Below are 25693 nucleotides of genomic sequence, written 5' to 3' on the forward strand. Positions count from 1 at the left end.
GATCCTCCCGAAATCATCTGAAGATGAACCTGAAAGCGTTCGAAAACCGGTTCATGCAATAAAGCATTATTATTGAAAAAAAGTGACTGGTTGCAGTTGTGTATAACTTATTTACATTGAATATACAGTCACGGTTCTAAAATATCCGTAATGGATAAGCATAAACAATCCGATGTTGTACTAGGTTTTTTTTTTTTACTTTTGATCCGTCACAAGCTGATAGTTTTTATCAATAATTTATTAAATGAACAAATTTAGAATATCCACAATCATCAAAGTATACTCCCTCTTTAAATACAAGTATGATCGTAAAATGTTTGTTTCCCCAGTCGCTTAAACTGACCAGCTGCACCATACAAATTTCCCTTGAGACTATGATTCACTCTGTACAGATACAGTTCTCACGCTAACGTATATTCAATTGACACAATAATATTAATTTAGTACATTGCTTTCCATTCCCACCATTATTCACCCCAATAATTAAACTTATTATTTTAACAATAATTAACAGAAGATTTAATATTCACAAAAGATAGACATTCTTTTCTAAAATATATTGGTTTAACTACGTATGGTTTAAGTCCGTAAGATGCCGACACATTTCGGCCACAGTTGAAACTACTTAAAACTGCTGCTGGATCAGAAAACACATCTGCATCCTGGAACCATGACTCATGTGTGAAGCTGTCTGCTCTATACTGGCCAATTTACACAGGCGCGATCCAAGGCGCTACTCCTCTGCAAGACATTAGTTTTTGGTTCGTGTTCGTTGGGTCTTTTCACTAACACTGTTCTTATACCATGTTAGATGCCTACAAGTGGTATACCATTCCTTGTAGACACTGTGCCAGTTGTCCGCACATTTCGAATCTGCTGCTGGTGGTTCTGTAGTCAGAGGGAAGGGCGTACCGCGCAATCTACCGAAAACTGACTGTACGCATAAAGGAACAACGCGTGTGAAAGGTTCCTGGCGTGTGTGTGTCTAATGGGGCTTGTCCGGTGTACTGTGGACCGGAGACAGTGGTCATGAGTTTCAGAAAAGATCCGGTTTTTGGAGGCGGCTTGTAACTTTCTTTGCAGGGCAGCAACTGAAACTTGGTGTGGTAGCAATTAACGTTTATACTGTAGATGATGAGAGTGGCCAGTATATGAAAAGTGGAACGTTTCAGCCATATATATGGACTGAATGATTTATTGGTACTGGAGCCGGACTAAGACATCGTCCAGGCTTGTACTTATTGTGGCTGACGTCTTAAGAAATGTGGGGCACGTGGTGTATTCTCCGGCTACAAATTACAAGGTACTGAACTGCTTTTGTACTCTGATTTCCGTAAGTGAGGTCGATGTCTTGAAGTCTGTATCGAAAAACGGTTGCTGAGTCCAGCCGTTTGGAGTTTAATGTGTCTGTACTACCGGTAATGAGATGTATTAGAGACTAGGTGTACGCTGCAATATGTTATTCGGAGTTTTTTTGGTTTTATCTTCGTGACGTGTATTAAGCCACAGGAGTGATTTGTGGACAGTTTATCATGTTCTGATTGGAGGTTTATTACGCACCCCTCAATTTACCGAATATATTTGCCCTTGGCGACGTTGTGCGCTGCATGTGCAGTTGTGTGTCATTAATGGTTTGAGGGCGCACTGGTTATTTAACAAACTATTCCGAAACCTCCCCGGCGTAGTTTTAAGTAGAGTTGCTTGTATTATAGTTTGTAAACTGTCATATTAAGTGGGCGCGTTAAATGTTAGTGCACACAGGAGACATCAGTTGTGTAGACTACAAGCTGCCTTCTTTGAGACTTAATAGAAATAACAAATTTATATTACCGCTGCACGAAATTAATACTTGTTTATTTTCTGATTTGCATCTGCGTGTTAATCTGCCTTGCCTTTCTTAGAAACTGATTACTGATCGGAATAGAACAAGGACACTGAAGTTTTGATCAAGTCCTTGGCAGTGCACCGTGTATGGCAGTGGTCAGAATTTGTTCGTATTTATGTGGAGGCCACAGTGGAGATGTCTCTCAGTTTTTGAATTATTTGATGTTCTACAAGAAATTGAACTTCTAAAGTTTTTAATAACTGTAGTTAACAAGATATTTCACAGAACTGGTGATTATTGTGCTAAATGTCAAAATAGTATATGTTAGCTGAGATTAGGATTAAATGATCCTGTGTTTTAATAACTGTTTCTTGTTTGTTAGTTGACTGTAGTTGTGCAGACGTTAAAACCTCTGGGTGTCGTTTACGTGTTAAATTATTGCATTGTGTCTTAACAAAGCAAGAATATATTTATCAAAATTGCCTTCAGGTTAATGCCGTTTGTTTATTTTGAAATGAATGTTTAATGAAAAGTGCAACGTCTACGTAAATTCGTCCAGTCAATCACACCGTTTCTCCCTAGTAAGATTGTGGTATAGTGATATTGCCCTTTCCTGTCCACCCCAAGGGTGAGGGGGGGGAGGGGAGGGAGGAGAGAGGATAAGTGAGAATCAACACTTTGGAAAGTCCGCGTTGATAAACCAACACACCGGGCAACTTCATTCATGGTGAGTTTGCGGGCACATCCGAACGTAATATCTCCTTTCTGCCGCTTAGTCACGACTGCACGTCGACACGTCCTACTGTGCTGACTCCACTGAACATACACATCACTTCATTGTGATTCTTACGTCCGCAGTGAAGGGTCGCATGCCCGTCTGGTAACACTTCGTCACGATTTAGAGCGCTCCAAGGCGACCAGTGTGCTCGTTTAAGCGGATGATTAACATTTTTGGTTAGTTTATTTTGTGTTTCTTTGGTTAATCCTGAATCAATATTCTGTGTTCGTTAGACTGTCCATTCCGTTCAGCAGGTCCCACACTTCTATCTCTCTTTCACATGGCATAATAATGTCGCTAGCGTCTCTTATCACAAGGAGATTGTATTAGGTTGATGCATAAGTTCGAAGCGTTTTTTCGTAATTTTAATAAACACAATAAATACACATAACTCCTTGAGTACTTACAGCAGTGTGCCAACGCTGGATTAACTTTTCGATTCAGCGGCTGTAGAAATCACGTGGTTTTCAGGCGAAGAACTCGTCGAGCCATGATCGGAGCGCATTTTTGTCCCAGAAGGGAGTTCCTTGAAGTTTGTTCGATAGAGAGCGTAATAGATGAAAACCTGAGGGCGCAAGATCAGGTGGATAAAGTGGGTGAGGAATGACTTCTCAACCCAAGTCCAGTATAGCGTTTTTTGTCAGTCTAAAATAATGCGGACGGGCGTTATCGTGATGTAGTATCACTTCACGTAGTGTTCCTGATAGTTGTTCTTGGACTACGTCTGGTAGACGTCTTAGTTGTTGACCATAAATGTCAGGAGTGATGGTTAAACCTCGGGAAAACAGTTAGTAGTACAACACACTGTTACTGTTCCTCCAGATTCATAACATTATATTCTTTGGATGCGCGCAGGCCTTCGTTTAGGGAGTTGCTGTATTGTTTCTGCTCGACCGTTCCCTTCCTTCCCTTATGTTAGCATAAAGACACCATTTATCGTCACTACTAACGATACAGGATGGGAACGGTTGGTGTTGTCCACGAGCCAATTGATGACAAGCAAGCAGAGATGCACATTTAGCCACCCACTGATTTCTGTGATTTTGGCTTAGAGCATGCGGTACCCATACACCCATCCTTGAACCTTTCCCATTGCATGCAAATGTCGCACGATGGTGAAATGATCAGAGTTCATAACGTTTTCCGGCTCTAAAGTACAGTGACATGGACCACCGTGTATTAATGCGTTTAATGGATCTTCATCAAACCCCGAGGGTCTTCCTGAACGTGGAGGGTCACTAATGTCTAAACGATCCTCCTTAAAAAGAATCATTTTCTTGGCGTTCTCTCTCTAATAGCATTAGCCTATCCTCATACACAGCGGAAATGCTTCTGGCTCCCTTCGCTTGTCACTCAAATGGCTCTGCTCACTATGGGACTTAACTTCTAAGTTCATCAGTCTCCTAGAACTTAGAACTACTTAAACCTAACTAACCTAAGGACATCACACACATCCATGCCCGAGGCAGGATTCGAACCTGCGACCCTAGCGGTCGTGCGGTTCCAGACTGTAGTGCCTAGAACCGCTCGGCCACCCCGGCCGGCTGGTGTCACTCCCCTACTGAACTGAAACAAGAGAAAATGTCGGAAATGTTCAGATTTCTCCGCTTGGTACTCCATTTTCTAGTGTCTACAGCTCCACTAACTATCGCCCATTGACAAAATGAAAATATCTACACTCGAATAGTTACAGTGAAGTACAAAGAAAAATTGACAATCGATAAATAGACCCAGGATAGCAACGTGCAAAACAAAAACGCTACGAAATTGTGTTCGAGCAACAATCAGATTTGGGTTTGCTGAGCTTTGATGAACAAATAGATTTAGTTCAGTTTCCAGGTTTTCCACGGATGCGGACTTGACAGATATGTGGCAGCACCCCCGTTTATAGGCAGCGCAGTGCTGGCGCGCTGGCCGCGGAGGTCAGGGGGTGGGGAGATGTTCCGCAGACGAGGAGCGCCGGCCTCGCGGCTGCTTTCGCCGTGTCGACACAGGCCGGCTGTCGACCTCGGGGCCTCCCTGGCCGTGACCGAGCCGGGGCCAGCCCGGCACACATTCAGCCGGCCGCTGCCCGCGCGGTTCGCGCCTCACGTTTCAGAGCGGCTGACTCGTGGCAGCTATCGCTCCGGACCCGTACACCAGGCAGGAGTTCATCGGTCCCAACCGTCTAGTGCCCGAGAGGACGATCGACGGTGCAGGATGATACAGCCACGTCATGCAGCTCGATTCACTGTCAGCACCTGCGAAAGATACAATGGTGATCACTGAAACTGGACTAAAATGAAGTCGGCAACTAACAAACCGGCCGGTGTGGCCGAGCGGTTCTAGGCCCGTCAGTCTGGAACCGCGCGACCGCTACGGTCGCAGGTTCGAATCCTGCCTCGGGCATGGATGTGTGTGATGTCCTTAGGTTAGTTAGGTTTAAGTAGTTCTAAGTTCTAGGGGACTGATGACCTCAGCTGTTAAGTCCCATAGTGCTCAGAGCCATTTGAACCATTTTTCGAACTAACAAAGGTCAAATTTCCATAATTTGAACTACATGCTTCAATCAGATGCGTACAAATTCACCGTCCAGCCTGCATAGCTCTCTCTCCACCGCAACCATTAAAGTAGTTCAACCCGCTACAATAGTGACACAATAGTGACACAGGAGTGTACTTACCATGTGTACCGGTATGAAATGAGCGTTTTTTTTTTTTTTTGAAAATGAAACACTAATTTTCAATTGAAAAGTAAAAACATTTTATTCAAAGTACTGACCATTGCTTCCTATTCATTTTGACCACCTTTCTGGCAATTTGTGGTCACCACGCAAATAGAAATGTTTGTCATTTGAAGCAAACCAATCAGACACCCAATTTTCGACTTCTTCGTAGGAATCGAAGTGTTCCTCAGCCAATGTGTGTCCCATTGATGAAAACGAATGGTAGTCGGAAGGGGCCAAGTCTGATGAATACGACGGATGGGGTAGCAGCTCCCAGCCAAGTGTTTTGATTGTATCCTGAACCAGTTTAGCTTTGTGTGCAGGTGCATTGTCGTTTAAAAAAATTACTTTGCCATGTCTTCTGGCCCACTCTGGTCTTTTTTCGATCAATGCATAGTTCAAATTGATCATTTGTTGTCTGCATAAATTAGTATTCACAGTTTACCGGGTTTTAGAAGCTCATGATACACCACACCTTTCTGATCCCACCAGACACAGAGCATTGTCTTCTTGCCGAATCGATCTGGTTCTGCAGTCGATGTTGATGGTTGTCCCGGATTAACCTATGATTTTTCGCGTTGAGGATTCTTAAAATAAATCCATTTTTCATCGACAGTAACAATTCGATGCAAAATTGATTTTCTTTCATGTCTTTGAAACAAAATTTGACAAATGGTTTTTCGGTTTTCCATCTGTCTTTCATTCAATTCATGTGGCACCCATTTTCCACACTTTTGGATCTTTCCCATAACTTTCAAAATGTGAGAAATTGTTTGTTGTGCAACATTTAGCATTGCTGCCATTTGCTTCTGACTCAAAGTATCATCTTCATCCAATATTGCTTGCAATTCGGCGTCTTCGAACTTTTTTGGTGGTCTTCTACATTCTTCATTTCTTACATCAAAATCATTATTTATGAACCGTTGAAACCATCTTTTGCATGTTGCTTCTGATAGAGTATGATCGCCATATGCCTCGACAAGCATTTGATGCCACTCTGCAGCAGTTTTTCAAATGATAAAATTAATGCTTTCCCGCAAATCATCACTTTCTGGTACAAAATTTGACATTGTTAACACGATGAAAACATATGATGATGTTTGTTCCATGACTTGATATATACTAAATATCTTCGACAGATGTCATACCAACCAAACAAAAAAAAATTAAGGCTCGATCACAACAAATGTTCCCTATCGACACATTTGTATCTTAATGCTCATTTCATACCGGTACACCTGGTATACTAGAGCACAGTCGTTAACGCAGGCCAGCTTGGGTTGCCGAAGCCTGACGAGTTCCGTGAGACCTTTCGGCCCGCTGCAACTGACAACAGGTTGCGCTATCAATCCAACATGACTAGCCAGGTATATGTTTGGGTATTGTAGTTTCACGACAGCTCATTTATCAGAACGGTTGGAACAGCAAAATGAGCAAACCAAACCTTAAGGAAGTTGAGAAAAAATTAAGAATGGGGGAATATATATCTGTGGCCGAGCGGTTCTAGGCGCTTCAGTCCGGAACCGCGCAGCTGCTACGCCTGCAGGTTCGAATCCTGCCTCGGGCATGGACGTGTGTGATGTCCTTAGGTTAGTTAGGTTTAAGTAGTTCTAAGTCTAGGGGACTGATGACCTCCGATATTAAGTCCCATAGTGCTTAGAGTCATTTGAACCATTTGAATATATATCAGTCACAAAACAGAGCCTAAGTCCTGCGGGAGAAAAGTTTAAGATTGTATATAAGGCAGCTTCAAATAAATCGGTAGGTATCCCGCAATGCAAATTGAATAAAAAGTTACTAAGCACTCATTCAGGGACTTCGAGTATGTTACGACATGCTTGTCAATGTGGCCCCTCAGTTTACTCACTCTATAAATATTTCGAAAGAGGACAAAGACATAGTGGCTGACAAGCGTGTGGATATGTGTGCTAAGAACTTTAGGCCATTTAGCTATGTATAGACCTTCTAAATTTACAGAAAGCATTGACTGAAATAGGAAAAAATATGCCTCAGTGGCTGGTGGTATACAGGGTGTTACAAAAAGGTACGGCCAAACTTTCAGGAAACATTCCTCACACACAAATAAAGAAAAGATGTTATGTGGACATGTGTCCGGAAACGCTTAATTTCCATGTTAGAGCTCATTTCAGTTTCTTCCACATACGCTCAATGGAGCACGTTATCATGATTTCATACGGTATACTCTACCTGTGCTGCTAGAACATGTGCCTTTACAAGTACGACACAACATGTGGTTCATGCACGATGGAGCTCCTGCACATTTCAGTCGAAGTGTTCGTACGCTTCTCAACAACAGATTCCGTGACCGATGGATTGGTAGAGGCGGACCAATTCTATGGCCTCCACGCTCTCCTGACCTCAACCCTCTTGACTTTCATTTATGTGGGCATTTGAAAGCTCTTGTCTACGCAACCCCGGTACCAAATGTTGAGACTCTTCGTGCTCGTATTGTGGACGGCTGTGATGTTGTTGTTGTTGTGGTCTTCAGTCCTGAGACTGGTTTGATGCAGGACATTTTGAACATTTCCTGTAACAAAGTGTTTGAAGTCACGCTGGTACGTTCTGTTGCTGTGTGTTTCCATTCCATGATTAATGTGATTTGAAGAGAAGTAATAAAATGAGCTCTAACACGGAAAGTAAGCGTTTCCGGACACATGTCCACATAACATATTTTCTTTCTTTGTGTGTGAGGAATGTTTCCTGAAAGTTTGGCCGTACCTTTTTGTAAAACCCTGTATAACGAAGAGCGAACAAAGCGTAGTATGAAAGAAACGCTTCTGCTTTCAGGCATGTACTTTTTAGATTAGCATAATATGAAAAACGAACTTCGCGTTTGCTACAAAGCATTTGGGTAAGTTTTAATGAACGACGCAGGCAAATTATACTGAATTCAGCAAACCCGCAATACCCATCTTCGAAAATGTAACTAAATTGGTATAACTAGAGTCATATTTGGATGAAACACACTAATGTTACAGAAACTACACTTCCAAAACTTTACTTTAGTTGGCGTTATAGTATGATAGACATCTTCAGCTTCTTGGGTCAAAGGATCTCGACTGTCAGAGAACATTTGCTCACTACAGGAAACATGTATTAGAAACGACCTGATGCTGATTCGAATTGAGAATAACCAGTACTGGTCGAAACAGTTTGAAATTTCAGAGAAAACCCTTCATACTGAAATAAATAAATAAGTTAGAAATACGCCGAAAAAGAAAGAAAAGGACAAATCCACCATTTTCTGACTCCAATGACCCAAAATGTGGGGGACCTGAATTTGAATTCCGATACTGCCAGGGACTTTGCTTGATGGGAGGACTGGTACGAGGTGCACTCAGCCTCGTGATGCCAATTGAGGAGCTACTGGACCGAACAGTAGCGGCTCCAGGTCACGAAAACTGACAGCGGCCGCGAGAGCTGTGTGCTCACTCCACGCTCCTCCATACAGCATTCAATGACGCCTTTGGCTCTAAAGTGCATGATGCTTTAAAAGCTATGGGGACATGTTCATCTTCGCTACTGTAAAACATCTCTTCTGCTGAACAGGAACTTATAGTTCTTAAGGTAGGCTTTTGTGAGCCCATGCTTACTAGACATTTTTCCTTGTTTTGGTCCATACTACCTCCTCCCAAAATACGGAAAGCAAAGAGCTTCCATTAGAAGAGATTTGTTTCACAGTCTCGAAGATGAACGAATACCCATAACGCTTAAGGTATGCATTTTAGAGCCCATGTTTTCTAAACATTTTAGCTTAAAGTAATCGTTTCTGTGACATTCCAGAATACTGACCATTCCTCCTGGGAGACCCTGTATTTACTTCCTCGTGAAGTTCGTAGTATTAACGTACGGCAGTTCAGAAGGAGCAATACCGTTGACTTACCAGGTAGGATTGACGAAGGACATTGGAAAAGTGCAAAGAAGGGCAGCTCGTTTCGTGTTATCACGCAGTAGGGGTGATAAGCGAGCTGGAGGGCAGTCACTGAAACAAAGGCGGTTTTCTTTGCGGTGAGATCTATTTACGAAATTTCAGTCACCAACTTTCTCTTCCGAATGCGAAAATATTTTGTTGACACCCACTTACGCTGGGAGAAATGATCATCATAATAAAATAAGAGAAATCAGAGCTCGAACGGAAAGATTTAGGTGTTCCTATTTCCCACGCGCCATTCGAGAGTGGAATGGTAGAGAAGAAGTATGAAAATGGTTCGATGAACCCTCTGCCAGGCACTTAAGTGTGAATTGCAGATTAACCATGTAGATGTACAGAAAACGGTACACAATGTTGTCACCAAAATGTTTTGTCACTTACCCAAAATTATTAAATTTCTAACAAACAATGAAGCTAAATTTGAAAACAAACTGAAAATATTTCTCTTTGACAATTGTTTCTATTCCATAGAGGAATTTCTATTTATGTAATACGTAAATCGTGGTGTCCAGGTATTAATAATTCACAACAGTATTTTGTAAATGGCCAGCATGTAGTTATATTAACATATGAATGTACAAAATAAATGTAAAATGACTCATTATTCTTACGGTTAATTGCATAAATGATCTGTGGAACATAAAGCTAATAAACTAACTTCATTTCGATAGGTAATCGTAACAGCTCAGTCACAACACTGCAGTACAGAAGCACAAAACATTTTCTCATCCACAACTGACAGTTTTTGGTATATGGTACACCACATTTGGGGAAAAAGGTTGCAAATAAGCTATGTTCAAATTTTATCAAGAGAATTGTTCGAGATTTGCCACATTGTTATCACATGCAACCATTAGTTCAAGGATTTCACCCTTCTGCGTTCCTGGAAACGTTTGAAAGAAAATGTCAGGTACTGAGGAAACAACGAACAGCTTAGATATTGGAAAACGTCCATGAAATGTCACGTCTCTGATATCTCTTTTAAATACCCGTCATTTTACTGAACAATAATTTATGGGAATATTTTAGATTAGGCTTAATCGTGACAGTGTGTGTGTGTGTGTGTGTGTGTGTGCTAAACCGGGGACCTAGAAACGACGGAGATACTTCGTCCTGCTGTAGCCCTCAGTGGTTCAAAATCCCACAACAGGCCACAGCAGTCCACCCACCTCACCGCCGCCCCACACCGAACCCAGGGTTATTGAATCGTGACAGTTGTGAACATCAATGGAAAGTACAGTTTACTGTAACCATTCACAATTTATTATTTCTGTCATGGATGTGATGTAATCACGTCCAAAAAAGGAGGCTGTAACTAATGAAAGACATAGGCAAAGGTAACACAAAAGTCGTACATACAACAAACGCCTTATTAACTGACATAAATCCATCTGAGCGCGACTGCTACGGTCGCAGGTTCGAATCCTGCCTCGGGCATGGATGTGTGTGATGTCCTTAGGTTAGTTAGGTTTAAGTAGTTCTAAGTTCTAGGGGACTGATGACCACAGATGTTAAGTCCCATAGTGCTCAGAGCCATTTGAACCATTTTTGAAATCCATCTGAAGGGGTTTTAACTCTCTGAAACGTAGTGGAAATAAAAATACGTGTCACGTTCAGGTAATTTGTAGTTGAAATTGATTTAGAATGATTCATTGCTCGAAAATGTGAGAGAAAAGTGGAGTTCTTACAGGCGAGCTATGCTGGTCGAAGAGCGAGCAGCTTTCTCGGACACGGGTCACGCTGGGTCGGCTCATTAACACGGCAGCGCGGTTCTTTGTGTGTAGCCTGCTAACTCGCAGCAAAACTTCACAAGGCGAGGCAGGCCACGGCGCCGTGAGAAGTGGGTCTCGCTCCGCCGACGTCTTAAGTGTGCGACGCGATGCGAAGCGCGATACCATTACAACAAAATATCCAGTTTACGGTCTCTTAGCGGTGTCCGGCCCTTCACAGCACTGAAACGTTCCCATTAAGCCTTTACTTTTTCCTTCTCTGCCAAGAATGTAGGAAATAGTTTTCTCGCGGTACACGACGAATAAGATTACTGAGGGTCCACGTATCTACCAGCACAGGTACCATACCGTATCAGAGTAAAGTGGAAAACATCCAGGTGATGCAACGTGGAAACTTGTTAGTAACACACCAAAGCGCATCTTGGATGTACATCTCCTACCAGAAGCGGTAGGCTATATAAATCTACCTGCATGTACAGTTGAACTCTGTAAGCCACCTTATGGTGTGTGGTGAATGGTGTGAGGAAACAGTGGCAAATTCTCTCATATTACTGCCATTGCCATTGCCATTTCGTCAGGTATGTGTCGAAAAAAATAGTGCAGACTGTTTCTCATACTAACCAAGCGGGAGCGAATACCGGAGAGGTATGCTGTGGTGGCCACGTGCGCTGAATCTCCTTTTTCGTACTTCGGAAGGTGGAATATCGGTTTTAGCCGACTTAGACGTATAGTAACGGCCTCGCAAAGAAGCCCAGGAAAATCAATGCACATGTTAGCACTTTATACTAATGTGTCAGTAGCATCTGGCTCACAGAACTGTGCACGTACTGAAACTGAAGCATTACATTTTAAAACTACTGCGTCGACGAACCGATACTGGTACTGTGTTCAACATCTTCAGTGCAACTGGCTATAGCAGATGGTTCAAATGGCTCTGAGCACTATGGGACTTAACATCTTTGGTCATCAGTCCCCTAGAACGTAGAACTACTTAAACCTAACTAACCTAAGGACATCACACACATCCATGCTCGAGGCAGGATTCGAACCTACGACCGTAGCGGTCACGCGGTTCCAGATTGGAGCTCGTAGAACCGCACGGCCACACCGGCCGGCTGGCTATAGCAATCTATGCATAATCGACACATTGATCCTAGCTTCAATGGGTATCTCCAGAAAGAGGTCCACAAGGAAGTTCTAACCGAACCATGTAAAAATTAGTGTAACGGTTAATATTTAATACCTAGTAATTAAATCAGATTGAGGGAGACAAATAATTTTAGTCCATAGATCATGTAAGCAGCTGGGTGTATTGGTACTACCTACATTGCAAAAGGGGAATGGCTGTTTCCTCTTCAAGAAGCAGTTCTTCGCGCCAGCGTGGTAGTTGTAGCGACGTGTTGTCCTTAACCCGAATTTCGTAAGTATCACGCAAGTTCCTTGTACAGCCTCGTCAACAGACTGCTGTATTACAAGGAATCAGAATATTCCAACAGGAGGTAAATGCAACTGACCCATTCTCAGTAAGGAATTACCCAAAATCACGTGATGTTGAGAAGATGCGCAGTAGGCTATGCTTGCTCCTTAGATATACGTACTCGATGCTCGTAAAAGGTAAAAGCCAGGCAACACAGTACCGTATCACGCCACTACAGGGACCGTAAAGAAATGACACGGTCCATAAATAAAGTGGAGATGGTGGACTGCGCCATTTCTGTTTGGCCCCTCTATCGGAGTACTACGGTACTGAGTCGCGGGGATTTCAGTGTTTACCAGGACTTCAGACATGTGCCTGAAAACAAACAAAACAGCAGTTAAATATACTCTTATTTCTAGGTGACAATAAAAATGAATGGTTCAAATGGTTCTGAGCACTATGGGACTCAACTGCTGTGGTCATAAGTCCCCTAGAACTCAGAACTACTTAAACCTAACTAACCTAAGGGCATCACACACATCCATGCCCGAGGCAGGATTCGAACCTGCGACCGTAGCAGTCGCACGGTTCCGGACTGCGCGCCTAGAACCGCGAGACCACCGCGGCCAGCCAATAAAAATGAATGACTAACACACGTACACTTGTGAACGAACTGGCGGTGTTCACCGTCACTTTATCATCCTTCACCGAACCCCGTCAGACCTAACCACTCCAGTCATTGTGATTTCAGATCGGACCTCACACCAACATATCGATTAGCGCATCCAACCATGATCGTGGTCGAGCGAAGAGACTGAAGGCCAAACTGAGATCAAGTGAAAGGAGGCAACGATATTCACTTTCTGTATAAGCAGTGGGCCTTACGTCCACACTGCGGACTGGGGTTGTAGTATCCGGAGAAATGAGCACTTAGCCAAGTTTGCACTTGGTGAGCGGCTACACCGGATCTTACTGGGTCACGACGACTGCCTTTCACTACGGTCACTCAACCCGAGACCTGGGCTGCAGAAGTAGCTCATCTGACTGGCCTCTGTGGTCACCAGATACCCTTGATTGTGATTGAAAAGAAAGATGCTTTTAGCGGAGAAATAAGTTTTATACACATAGTTCAACAGGCACATTGATTTCTGGAAATGTGAAATTCAACCTGCATGTTTAATAAACTTCACGAGTGTAGTTACACCAAGGAGATGTTACCGTTATTTTTCAAGTAGAGATGTTGTCCTGGATGGAAGAACCAGATGCGAAAGTAAGGACAACAGCACTGAACGACCTTGTTCGTGACCTTGTTCAGAGCGACCGAGTTGGCGCAGTGGTTCTGGTTTTGTGCGCTCATAAACGTTTCGAATTCCCATTCGACCATTCTAGATTTCATAGTTTCACTTTAATAAATCCAAAGTTGAAGGCTTCGATTAAGTCACAGCCAATTTGTCCCTCCTTTTTCTCGGATTGCGCTTGTACTCCGGCTCCAGTTACCTTGCTGTTGATGAGACGTTAACGAAACTAACGTACCCTCTTAATAAGAACTATTGGATTGGTAAAAATTTATTAGGTCACGACAGATTTTATTCGAAAGAACGTCAGCTAACACTACCAATAGTTTTCATAAGAAATCCTCGAAGAGAGGTGCCAATATGATGACCTGAGAATTCTAGTTGCCTTACGAAAGCTGAAAGGAAAATCCTGGAACAAAACGATCATTCACGGTCCTTGCAAAAATACCTTGCGTATTTCAAAAGGTAATTGCAAACAAAGGAACAAAGATACAGAGAAAATATTTGTATTTGTGAAATAACAAATATTATGCCATTTTACATTAGTTGGTTTTAAAAATCATGTCGGTAAATGTCGTCCTTCATTGTTTACACATTGACGAAACCTTTCCTGGAAGTTACAAGATGAAAGGATAGGATGATAGGACGTGTCTCAAGATATCGAGGAATAATTTCTATGGTACCAGAGGAAGACGCAGGAGGTAAAAACTGTAAAGGAAGACAGATATTGGAACACATCCAACAAATGATTGAGGACGCTGGGTGCAGGTGGCACTGTGAGATGTAGAGGCTGGCAGAAAAGAGAAATTCGTGGCGGGCCGCATCAAACCAGTCATAAGACTGGAAGTCAGTTGGTTCATGACACATAATTCATTCCATTAGAAGCACCGAATTTAGGCCATATAAATGTGCCAAACCTGAAAACAAAGTGAACACTGCGTAATGGAAGCTAGAAAACGTGTGTTTTGAAATTCAAATATCCTGATTGCGACTCACGTCCCACTGGGGAATGGTGCCGTATTGAAAAACATGGCACTGTATCGTAGGTGTCGTCCCGTATCCAGTGTCACAGTGATGTTCGGTTTTATTGGTGGGTTGTGTCTGCTGGGCATCTTGGCTGGGCAGGACGGAGTTGGCGCACACCGTTGAAAGCACTGTTGTCAGAAGGTAGAAAACCATTCCAACGTATTTTTCGTAATTATCGTGGGAAATTTCGCATCTTACGTGTCTTAGTCGATCATGAATTTGGAGAGGTGACTAGACAGGAAATAAAAATTTTATTGGAGAAAATCTGGAAGTTGCACTTCGTCGGAGTTAGCGATCGTGGATCACAAACTGTTAACGTTGACTGGGGAATTTTGGCAGAGATGTAAATTGTAATCCCTAGTTAATTATTTCAATGCCCCATGGATTATGTTAGATTTCTGTATGGTATGAAATGTGTGACCTGTTTTATACAGGTAGTACATCATTCCAATATATATATATATATATATATATATATATATATATATATATATATATATATATATATAACATTACATGTTGATCAGCTGCCTAAGTTCCTAGCATTTATACTTACAATAAAATTAAATCAAGATTTAAGTTCATTTTTATGTAGAAAAGAGGAAGCCCGTCAATTAGATATGATTTCAAAATTGTTTTTAATGCTGATACATTTAACAGAAGAGTTTAAGATTTTTATGACGGCGCATGTCTTCTTCAGTATTGTAACATTTCGGGTGAATAGCCGAGACTTAGCATAACCTGCAAGTGTAAAAGCGTGTTGGATTAAGTACTGAGACACCTCGTGGTCAACTTTACCCATTTCTCACTTTAGAATTTACATGCAAAACTTAAAAATATTATCAGATATTCGAATATTTCTATAAATAACTTATTTTCCTGTGTTTTGTAGTAAGAAAGAACAAGTAGTGCATGGCGTAGCATACACTTCGTTTTTAATGTTCGAAATTCCGTTGAACTCAGCTGCAACGCAGTAAGATACTTATTGGTGGTGGTAATGACATAAGTGGTATTTCCATTATGTCCGTGAGCTATGCAAATAAGGTTGATAACACCTTCGTTTCTCAGTGATGTCTGTTATTATTAGTACAACTTTCATACGAGAATTACGAAGACAGGATGGAAAACTCGCGGCCTGGCGGTGATAAACAGCACTTTTTAGGTAAAAGAAATATTAATTTTTTGCCTAAAAATTGCAGTACCTCGTAACTTTTACATTATGTGTACCTCGTAGGTCAATACATTTCCTCCGATGTTTGTCCAGTAAGCAGATTACATGACTAAAGTGTGATTCTTCAAGGCTTCTGAGCTAAGCAGATTACATGACTAAAGTGTGATTCTTCAAGGCTTCTGAGCTCCCAATCGATAGTTACCACAGTCTCTCCTGTGGACTCAAATCGTTTTCATCCCGCAAATATGTTAGCCAAATTTATAATAATACTAAATCTGTTAAAAAATGGTCCGGCAGCGAATACTTCAAATCCATCTGTTTTTACAGAGACATTGCGTTCATGTATTGTAACCTTTATTATTTTTTAAATTTTATTTTGGAATTCAGCCTACAGTTGCTCCAGATGACTTCAGCTATATTGTTTACCCCTTGCGAAGTAACCAATAACACGAATCTCATTTACATCCGAGAAAACTGCCCATAATGTTACTGGCACTTAATATCAACTTCGCCATTTGAATACTGGTTCGTTTGTGGGGTAGATTCACGTCTCATGTACTCCAGCAAAACGCTGCATAAATTAGTTCCTTCTTACAACGATCCACAGATTCCTAAGACAGTCGACAACACACTTTCTAAAATTAGCATTCAACATTGTAGTAATGCTGTATTGTTTACATGGTCAACCATATTCGGTTATTTGTTGACGTAAGTCCAATATACACTCGATTTTCAGTTTTATTTTTCTAGAAGTTTGCAAATAAAGTCCATCATAGTTTTTATATTCTGCAGGAAAGCCGTATTTTGGTACCTCATGCCTGTCTCTCTTCCGCTGATAACGAAGATCAGTTGTCCGACGCATTTGTTTGGCAGCAGAGGAAAAGATTTCTACAATACGGCTATAACAGAGCTCGTTCTCGTAAACCGCCTAGTCTTCCTATTTATACAAATCGTTGTGCTGTGCTCCTTGACGCATTACTACCACAGCTGTATCACGAAGCGTTAGAGATTATAAACACGATAGTAATATCAATAGGAAAGAGATTTCAGGAAGTGTATAACTCTTATTTTCCAGATGTGTGCAAATTAAAATATTATTTAAATTCAGGCACAAGTAGGAGGTCTGGGTGAAGCTGCTTGCGACCTTGGAAGGGATAAGAAAAGAGTAAGACACGTCGCGGTCGCGGTCCTAAGTAACAGCCGGCCGGGGTGGCCGAGAGGTTCTAGGCGCTTCAGTTTGGAACCGCGCGACCGCTATGGTCGCAGGTTGGAATCCTGCCTCGGGCATGTATGTGTGTGATGTCCTTAAGTTAGTTAGGTTTAAGTAGTTCTAAGTTGTAGGTGACTGATGACCTCAGATGTTAAGTCCCATAGTGCTCAGAACCATTTGAACCAATTTTTTCCTATGTAATAGCTCAATACGAAAACGCAAGATTGAGATGCGGAACTGCTGGACTAGGCCTTCCAGTCGGGTGGTTCTTACAAGGAAATAAAAAAAAGGCTTAAAAGTTAGATTAAGGTATAGGTTGAAAATGTATGAATGATGAAATTTGCTGGTGACATTGCTATTCTCTTTAAAAATAAGGAAGAATGACGGGATCCGTTGAATGGAATAATCAGCCTGCGGACGACAGATCGTGGAGAGAGCAGAAACCGACGAAAGACATTATTACTGAGCAGTAGTAAAAATGGGATCAGCCACAAAATTAACGACATATAGTGAAGAGATGTTGCTACCTTCCAAGAAGAAAAAAAAAGAAACAAAGAGCACCGTAGTAACTCAGGCAAAAATAACATCTTGTCCAAAAGCTCGCTACTAGTATCAAATATAACCTTAACCTGAGCAAAACATTTCGCAGAATGTACCTCTGGAACATAGCATTGCATGAAAGTGAACCATAAATTGTGAGACTACCAAAAGAAAAATTGTTGTACCCTTCGCTTCGAAGAATGGTTTTATGTGTAAGGTAGATCTGTGTGGAGAACTACAAGTCTCTTTATCACTGCGCATCTACGGCAGCCTACATTCACTTGGACCTACTTCACTGTATTCAAGCCTCCCTATCTCTCTCTCTCTCTCTCTCTCTCTCTACAATTTTTAATTATGCACTTACTTCCATTACCATCTTCAATATTTTTTGATCCCCCAAGATGCGTCCTTATCAACCTCTCTTTCCTTTTCGTCAACTTATGACATAAAATTATTTTTTTCGCGATTCGATTCAGCACCTCAGACGACCTACGCATCTAATCGTCCCCATTCTTGTGTAGCAAGACGTTTCAAAAGATTCTATTCTTTTCTTGTCTACTCTTTTCTCGCCTGAAACGATTATCGCCCACGTTTCGCTTCCGCATAAGGCTACACTACAGATGAAACTTTTAAGAAAATACATTGCAGGAAAAAAAAATAGTACACCTGGAAAGACGTCGCCGATTTTGAACCTATGATGGCATATGTAATGTGGGGGGTAGTAGATCTACTGATAACGGTTCAACGTCGCCCGCAAAAGATAGCGTAGCGACATAGTTACCAGAGCGTTATCTGTGTCTACACTTTAATGTGCATTCTAACATTTGTAGAGGAGGTTCTGAACGTCGACACAGCAAGACACCCACCAGAATCGTCGTATTGTAAGCGCAGTAGCGGCAGATCGTACAGCGACCACAGAATAAATAAGAGGGCTTGTGAGCCCAGTCGTGTCAACCCAAACTGTTGCGAACTGGTTATTAGCAGTGGGACTACCGGCACACACGCACACCTCTAGTCAGTCTTTCACTCACGCCACACAGCATCGGCGTCCGCAGCTCGACTGATGCTGGAAGATGGAATGGCGTGCCCTCGTCTTCAGCAATGAAAGCAGATTCTGCCTGCATGCAAGGGATGGTCATTTGTACATGCAACATACTCTTGGTGAGCGCTGTCTTGCAGAATGCATACGCCCAAGGCACACTGGCCCCACCCCAGGCCTTATGGTCTCTAACCAGCACTCGGTACATGCAGAATGTTGCTAGACCGTTCTTTTGCCGTTCTTGAAACATGAAAGTGATGTGTTGTTACAACAGGATAATGCTCGCTGTAGCGACCCTTTTTTCTATCTCGACTTCCGTATCTTGCATGAAAGTAGGACTGTTAATTTATCTATACATTGACTGGTATTGCCGGCCGCGGTGGTCTAGCGGTTCTAGGCGCTCAGTCCGGAACCGCGGGACTGCTACGGTCGCACGTTCGAATCCTGCATCGGGCATGGATGTGTGTGATGTCCTTAGGTTAGTTAGGTTTAAGTAGTTCTAAGTTCTAGGGGACTGATGACCACAGATGTTAAGTCCCATAGTGCTCAGAGCCATTTGAACCATTTGAACCATTGACTGGTATTGAGGTTTTTTTTTTTTTTTTATCCCGGCTAGTTCTTAAATCAACCCCAGTGAGTCACTACAAGTATTGTCTTCCCAGTTCTGAAGGAAAAAGCCATAAGTAAATTAATACTAGTGTTTTCAATAGATTCTCGTTCACTTGTTTCAGTTACTAGTCTGCAGTTTATTCTTGGTGAAAATCACATAACCAAATTATTTATGAACCTAAATCGAAGTAAAGTTCAAGACGAATAGTCAGTTTCAAATTAACACGTTATTTTATTTAACAATAATTATTAATAAATCAGTTCATCCACACGATCGCATTCAAAGGGGTTCTTTGAACAAGTATCTAATCTGGAATCCCGTCAATATCAGAGATACTAAACAATGTTCTGTCACTTTCGATAAAAAGATTGTTCCCGTTTAATATCCATAAGAAAATTAATACTAGTGTTTTCAATAGATTCTCGTTCACTTGTTTCAGTTACTAGTCTGCAGTTTATTCTTGGTGAAAATCACATAACAAAATTATTTATGAACCTAAATCGAAGTAAAGTTCAAGACGAATAGTCAGTTTCAAATTAACACGTTATTTTATTTAACAATAATTATTAATAAATCAGTTCATCCACACGATCGCATTCAAAGGGGTTCTTTGAACAAGTATCTAATCTGGAATCCCGTCAATATCAGAGATACTAAACAATGTTCTGTCACTTTCGATAAAAAGATTGTTCCCGTTTAATATCCATAAACTGTCACGAACTATGATTACTAGTCGCGTGAAGTATAGCTTTTCCACTATCACAATACAAAGTCCGAATCTGTCCAAAAATCGTTAATTCCGTAAAATATTTAAATCTTCACACGAAGTGACGCTAAAGTCAGAGAGATTATTGATCACCTCCCCGTTCCTCTAATGTGACAAAAGTTCTAATTCTGATCTGAAATTAATGCTTCCCAAAAAACAATCTCGTCGCGATTTATTCTTGCGCCCTGATTTAATAAAGCTCCTATTGTTGCGTCCAAAAGCTGTACGTCCTAATTGACTTCGAACAGACTAGAGGATAGAGACTGGAGTATCATAAATGCATAGTATGTCTATTTATACTTTATTAAACGCTGTCTTTGGTGTTCAAGACCTACGTTCTGTGACTATAATATTGATTTTCTCATATATAAGAATAACTAATAATTTAACCATTTCTATCGTTTCCCCCCCTCCCATTCTTCCAAAATTTGTGATTAAAATTCTTTTCTTTTTCTATTATGTCTCTACTATAGATTTCCCTCTATTTGTTCAAATGGTTCAAATGGCTCTGAGCACTATGGGACTCAACTGCTGTGGTCATAAGTCCCGTAGAACTTAGAACTACTTAAACCTAACTAACCTAAGGACAGCACACAACACCCAGCCATCACGAGGCAGAGAAAATCCCTGACCCCGCCGGGAATCGAACCCGGGAACCCGGGCGTGGGAAGCGAGAACGCTACCGCACGACCACGAGATGCGGGCCCCTCTATTTGTCTCTTATTTCTATTTCGTAAATTACTACTTGTGGAGGGGCTTGGAACATTTTCTGATTTTGGGGCGTTCGGTCGTAAAACATGGTAACCACCAAAATAAAAACTTACGGGAAATCGACTGTTAAGTTTTGAGGAAAATATCAAATAGTTTTCTCTAACAAAACTCACATAATTATGTTGCGCAGAAATTCTGTGTGTACTGAAAAGTAAAATTCGTCTTAGCTGCTCCTCATAACATTTTCTTTGCGAATATAAGAACTAAAATCAGAGGAAAGATGCCCGTAGATACCATATTTTTCATTCACGTATGAGACATTGCTACCTTGTTATCTGCCAGATACCATGTTTCACAACAACCGACGTTAAATGTTGCTTCTGGTACGTGGCTGTTACCACATAGATGGAACCTTTCCAGGATGTTTACAGTGCAGTGGTGTAACATGATAATCACATTGAAAATAAAATAAAGTAGCCGAAAGTTGCATTACCAATTGTTTTATTAGTAGTGTTTAGGTACAATTATTTTACATTTAATGCTCAGGAACTAAGCTCGTGTAATATCCGTGTTATGCCTTTGGAATATACTTGAACAGGCTGAGGACATCGCGCAATTTTTCCTTATTGACTGGCATTGGTGTATTATACAGCAGTGGAAGAGGTGCGTTAAATTTCCCCAGAAAATCTTCTGTAAGAGGACGACCTTTCAGCTTCAATGATATTTCTTCACCAGATCCGAAATATGATTTATAAACAGTCATAGAATCTGGTTCTTCGCGGACCAACAGATGTTTGACAGACGCAGCAATTACATTCTTGAGTGCTCTAAACAATGCCTTCAGTGAAGAAACTTAAAAGAAATCTCCCTGCTGCATTCCGTACACATTACACATTAAAGGGAGGTGAGCGTTGGGCGTTTTTCAAGATCTGTCCCCATTCCTCCGGGCAGTACACATTCTGAATGTGATCCCTCACATACTGCTCTACTCGGCCGAAATCTCTATGTGATGGCAACATAGTATGTCCAACTACTGGAAAAACATGTTCAACACGTTTTACACGGCCACTTGCAAATAATTTAAGCCAGAGAGCAACTATTGTCCAGTTTTTATTTTGACCACAGCAGTTATCTGATATTACTATCAGATTCTTGCACTGTATGTCATTCACGGTGAAGTGTTTCAATAAGCAACTTAAAATTTCATCACTTCCTCTCCTAGCAGTAGCCTAGTCCCAGTAATAAAAGTACCCTAGGTTATTGGAGCAATCATGAATGCTGAGGTTGTAGCAAAACAATTTTCTTTTGTAAAATGCAGGTGCAGTGGATAATTTTGGAATGGGCAACGCCTGTTGGAGATCAAATGTTAGAACAAAGGCTTCTTTGTCATCTGAGGCAACTTGCAAAAATTTTTGGCCAGCAGTAGCATGTAGGTGGTGTCTCTCGATTTTGTGTCCAATTTCTTGGACTTTAGCGTCATTTTTATCGTTTTCGGCTTGTTGCAGTTCAATTCTCATTGAGTCGAAGTCCTTACATGTGTCTGTCTTAGGAGACTTGAATCCTATATTAAATTCTTCCGTAAATATTCTTCTGAACTTGTCTGAAGATACAGGACTGCTACCACTTTCTGAACAGAACTGAGTATATTCTTCAAAACAACGTTTAACTGTGTATTTCATAGACATAAATATCTTATAAGGATTTTTGCGCCTGGTGTAGTGACTTTCGTATTTGGGCAGTTTTGATACAAAAGTATGCACATTTTTTATATCGTCTTCTGAATACTTTTTCTTGTGGTGTCCATGTGCACCTTTTTTATCTGATGGTGGAGTATGAGCGCCATTGGTTTTTTTTTAAACCAAAATTTCGACTCTCCCCGTACTTTTTTGCAGTCCGTGGATGTTGGGGAAAGCAGTTTTACATACTTCTACTTTTTGTCCTTCAACCAAGATACTGTAAGTAATGGTAATTTTTCTTCGAGAGGGACTTCCACTCTTTTTCGTACTTCTGGCAGTTTTTTAACATCTATTAGACCAAAGAGAATGGCGTTTTGGATGTTGTAGTTTCCCATTCTATTGAACTCTTCAAACACCGAGTGTCGTTCGTCAGCATCAATCTTTGAAAAACATTTTTTCTTACAAAGGCAATCTGGGTCTGCTTCTCGAGGTGCTTGTGGATTTCCTTTTCCTCGATAAGACAAATAGTTTTTACCTAAATTTCTTAATTTTTTTATTTTATTCCTGTTGGTTTACCCCACGTTTCCTTTTTCTACATTTTTTGTTTGATTTTTCCTGATCATCTACAGTACCCTTCTGTTCAAGAGGTACCGACGATCCTGCATAACAGACTCTACTAGGCGGATTAGATTTTCCAGAAGCAGTAGGTGACCTTACATCCGCATTGTTTTCATCATGACTATTGGTTGTAGACCTACTGGTTCATGGTTCCGACTCAAAATCCTGGTTGATACTGAGCGCGGTCGATTTCTGAAACAAAACAAGGAATACTTGTATGGAAAAGCTCATTACCCTTCTTTCTAAAACAAAAAAAGTGCAAGGGGTAATAATAAAAATCTCGTGTGCTTCCCGCTTCTGTTGTTAGTCTATCAAATTGAAGCCACTTGGGAGGTTCCCGTATCCCCAACCTGCAAGAGAAGGGATCTACAATTCATCGCGGAAGCCGAACCGCGGCTGTATCTGGCATAATTCGTATCTTATTGAAAACGATCGGTCCGAAGATTAACAGAAAACGGTTCGTGATCCGACCAGGATTCAATTTCGTGACCTTTGGCTTGGTAGTCAAGCGCTTAAGTCGCTACACTACAGGACGTAAGGTAAATGTGTTGTGTTTACGTTTCAGGTAGACATTTCTTCTGAAGAGCTGAGTTACACCATGATAATAGAAAAAATTCTGAGTGATTTAACCTAGTGGGTGTAAAACATGGTAGCTCTAGTAGATACCGTGGTCACCTTCGCACATATTTATAATTTGCGAGTCAAAATGAAACCTATTTCTGTTATTTCTATATAATGCATTGTGTTTATGTTTTACGAAGTTTGGTTACCACGTACTCAGTTCATATTTGATGAAAGGAATGTTCAGAATTTCCGTTTTTGAAAAGTTTCAATACGGAACAGGCAATAAAACTTGGTAAGTGCAGTACATACCATCTTTTACTTCAAACAGATTAAGAAATAAAGGCCTCTGTTCTTACCTTTTTAAGGAGTAATTTGCATCCGACTTGTTTGCACTCATAAACAGGATAATACTCTGGGCTTTCATCTTCGTTATTACAGGAAGAACTGTAGTCAGAATTATTGTTAGCGCTCGAAACTTTCGATTTAAGTTCCTCATCACTACGGAACAGACTGTGTCGGGCCGCCATGTTTGTTATTTACAATGTTTTACCTGCAGTCAGCTGTCACTTACCGTAACATAATACCAACATAATTTCTTACAACGTACACATCTCCCACAGATTCCTTCACCAATCTATGAAATCAGCTGTAAGGAGTCCAACGTTGCCAAAAACGCCAATTGGCAAAAATTGTTAGATACCATGTTCTACGACCGAGTGCCTCAATTATATTTTGAGGGCATGGGGGCTAATTTGGAAGCTATTTTGGTTTATTAACACCGAGAGGCGTTGTAAGTGTTACATCGCCCACATGCTCTGCAAGACGTGCAGCAGGTAATTGGAGGGATGTAGTGTGATGTGCGAGTAATGATTTTGCTCTTATCAAATGACGCAAGGCATCGCGTCCATCAACGGCTCAGAAAAGTGTTTAACCTACTGTCTGTGGAGGGTATTTTCAGGCCACAGACGGTTTTGTGATGTTCTGTGGCTTGGGTCCATTCACGTTGCCATTGACGTGAACCAGGAAGTTTATTTCAACGTTCTTGGCGACCAAGTGTTACCCTTTCTCCTAAATACTGATGATAAGTATGCTACAGGCACTCATGTCTGGGAACATGGCAACAGCTATGTTCACAGGGCGGGTAATTTACATTCCTCGTTCGACGAACACTTGGGCACTCTGTAGAGGAAGACAGACCTTGCAATGTATACAGTAAATAATGGAGGACACGAAGAAATTGACACAGAACAGGAAATTGTGACTAGCAGCATCAAACCATTCAGAAGACTGGTGACAAAAATAGCTCTTTGCTTACTGTTGTATGTGTGGCCTCCGCCTCAATGAGCATACAACTGTTTCAATGCGGATGCATACCAATGTTCGTCCCCATGCGGGAATACAATGAGGCTTCAGGCAATGGAGGAGAATGAACTGGGTCACCAAATCAGTGATGAGCAGCACCTGGGAATTTGGATCGGTCGGGAAGCGTCTTCGGATGGCCGACGCGGTTAAGGTAGTCGTTCTAAAGAAGCGTAGCATCTGACTTCGAGTCCCGGTGCGGCACAAATTTTCAAGTGCAGCTGTTCAATAATTTCAATGCCTAAAGCAGCTATGTCATACAGATTTCCCTTCCGCTCTTTACATGTCGTTATCGCTGGTGGAGGTAGCCTTTGCAAGTATAAATACGAAGTGTCATTGATATTAACACTGTGTCTGTGAAAGCTGAGAAATTTACATCTCATTCCCATAATACGCTGTAAAAGTTTCCCTTGTTCGCTTTCAGTGTCCGTCCTAATGTACAGCAAGATATTTTTTGAGTCATCAGTCTTCTGAATGGTCTGATGCGTACCTATCCTTCTCCTGTGCCAACCTTTTCATCTCAGAGTAGCAATTGCAACCTTACATACTCATTTATTTGCTGGATGAATTCCAAGCCCTGTCTTTCTCTACAGTTTTTGCCCTCTGCATCTGTCCCGGTCCAATGGATGCTATTCTCTGATGTCTTAACAAATGTACTACCATCCTGTCTCTTCTTCTTGTCAGTGTTTTCCACATATTCCT

This window comes from Schistocerca nitens, chromosome 4, assembly GCF_023898315.1.
Source record: "Schistocerca nitens isolate TAMUIC-IGC-003100 chromosome 4, iqSchNite1.1, whole genome shotgun sequence".
In the NCBI taxonomy this organism is placed as follows: domain Eukaryota; kingdom Metazoa; phylum Arthropoda; class Insecta; order Orthoptera; family Acrididae; genus Schistocerca; species Schistocerca nitens.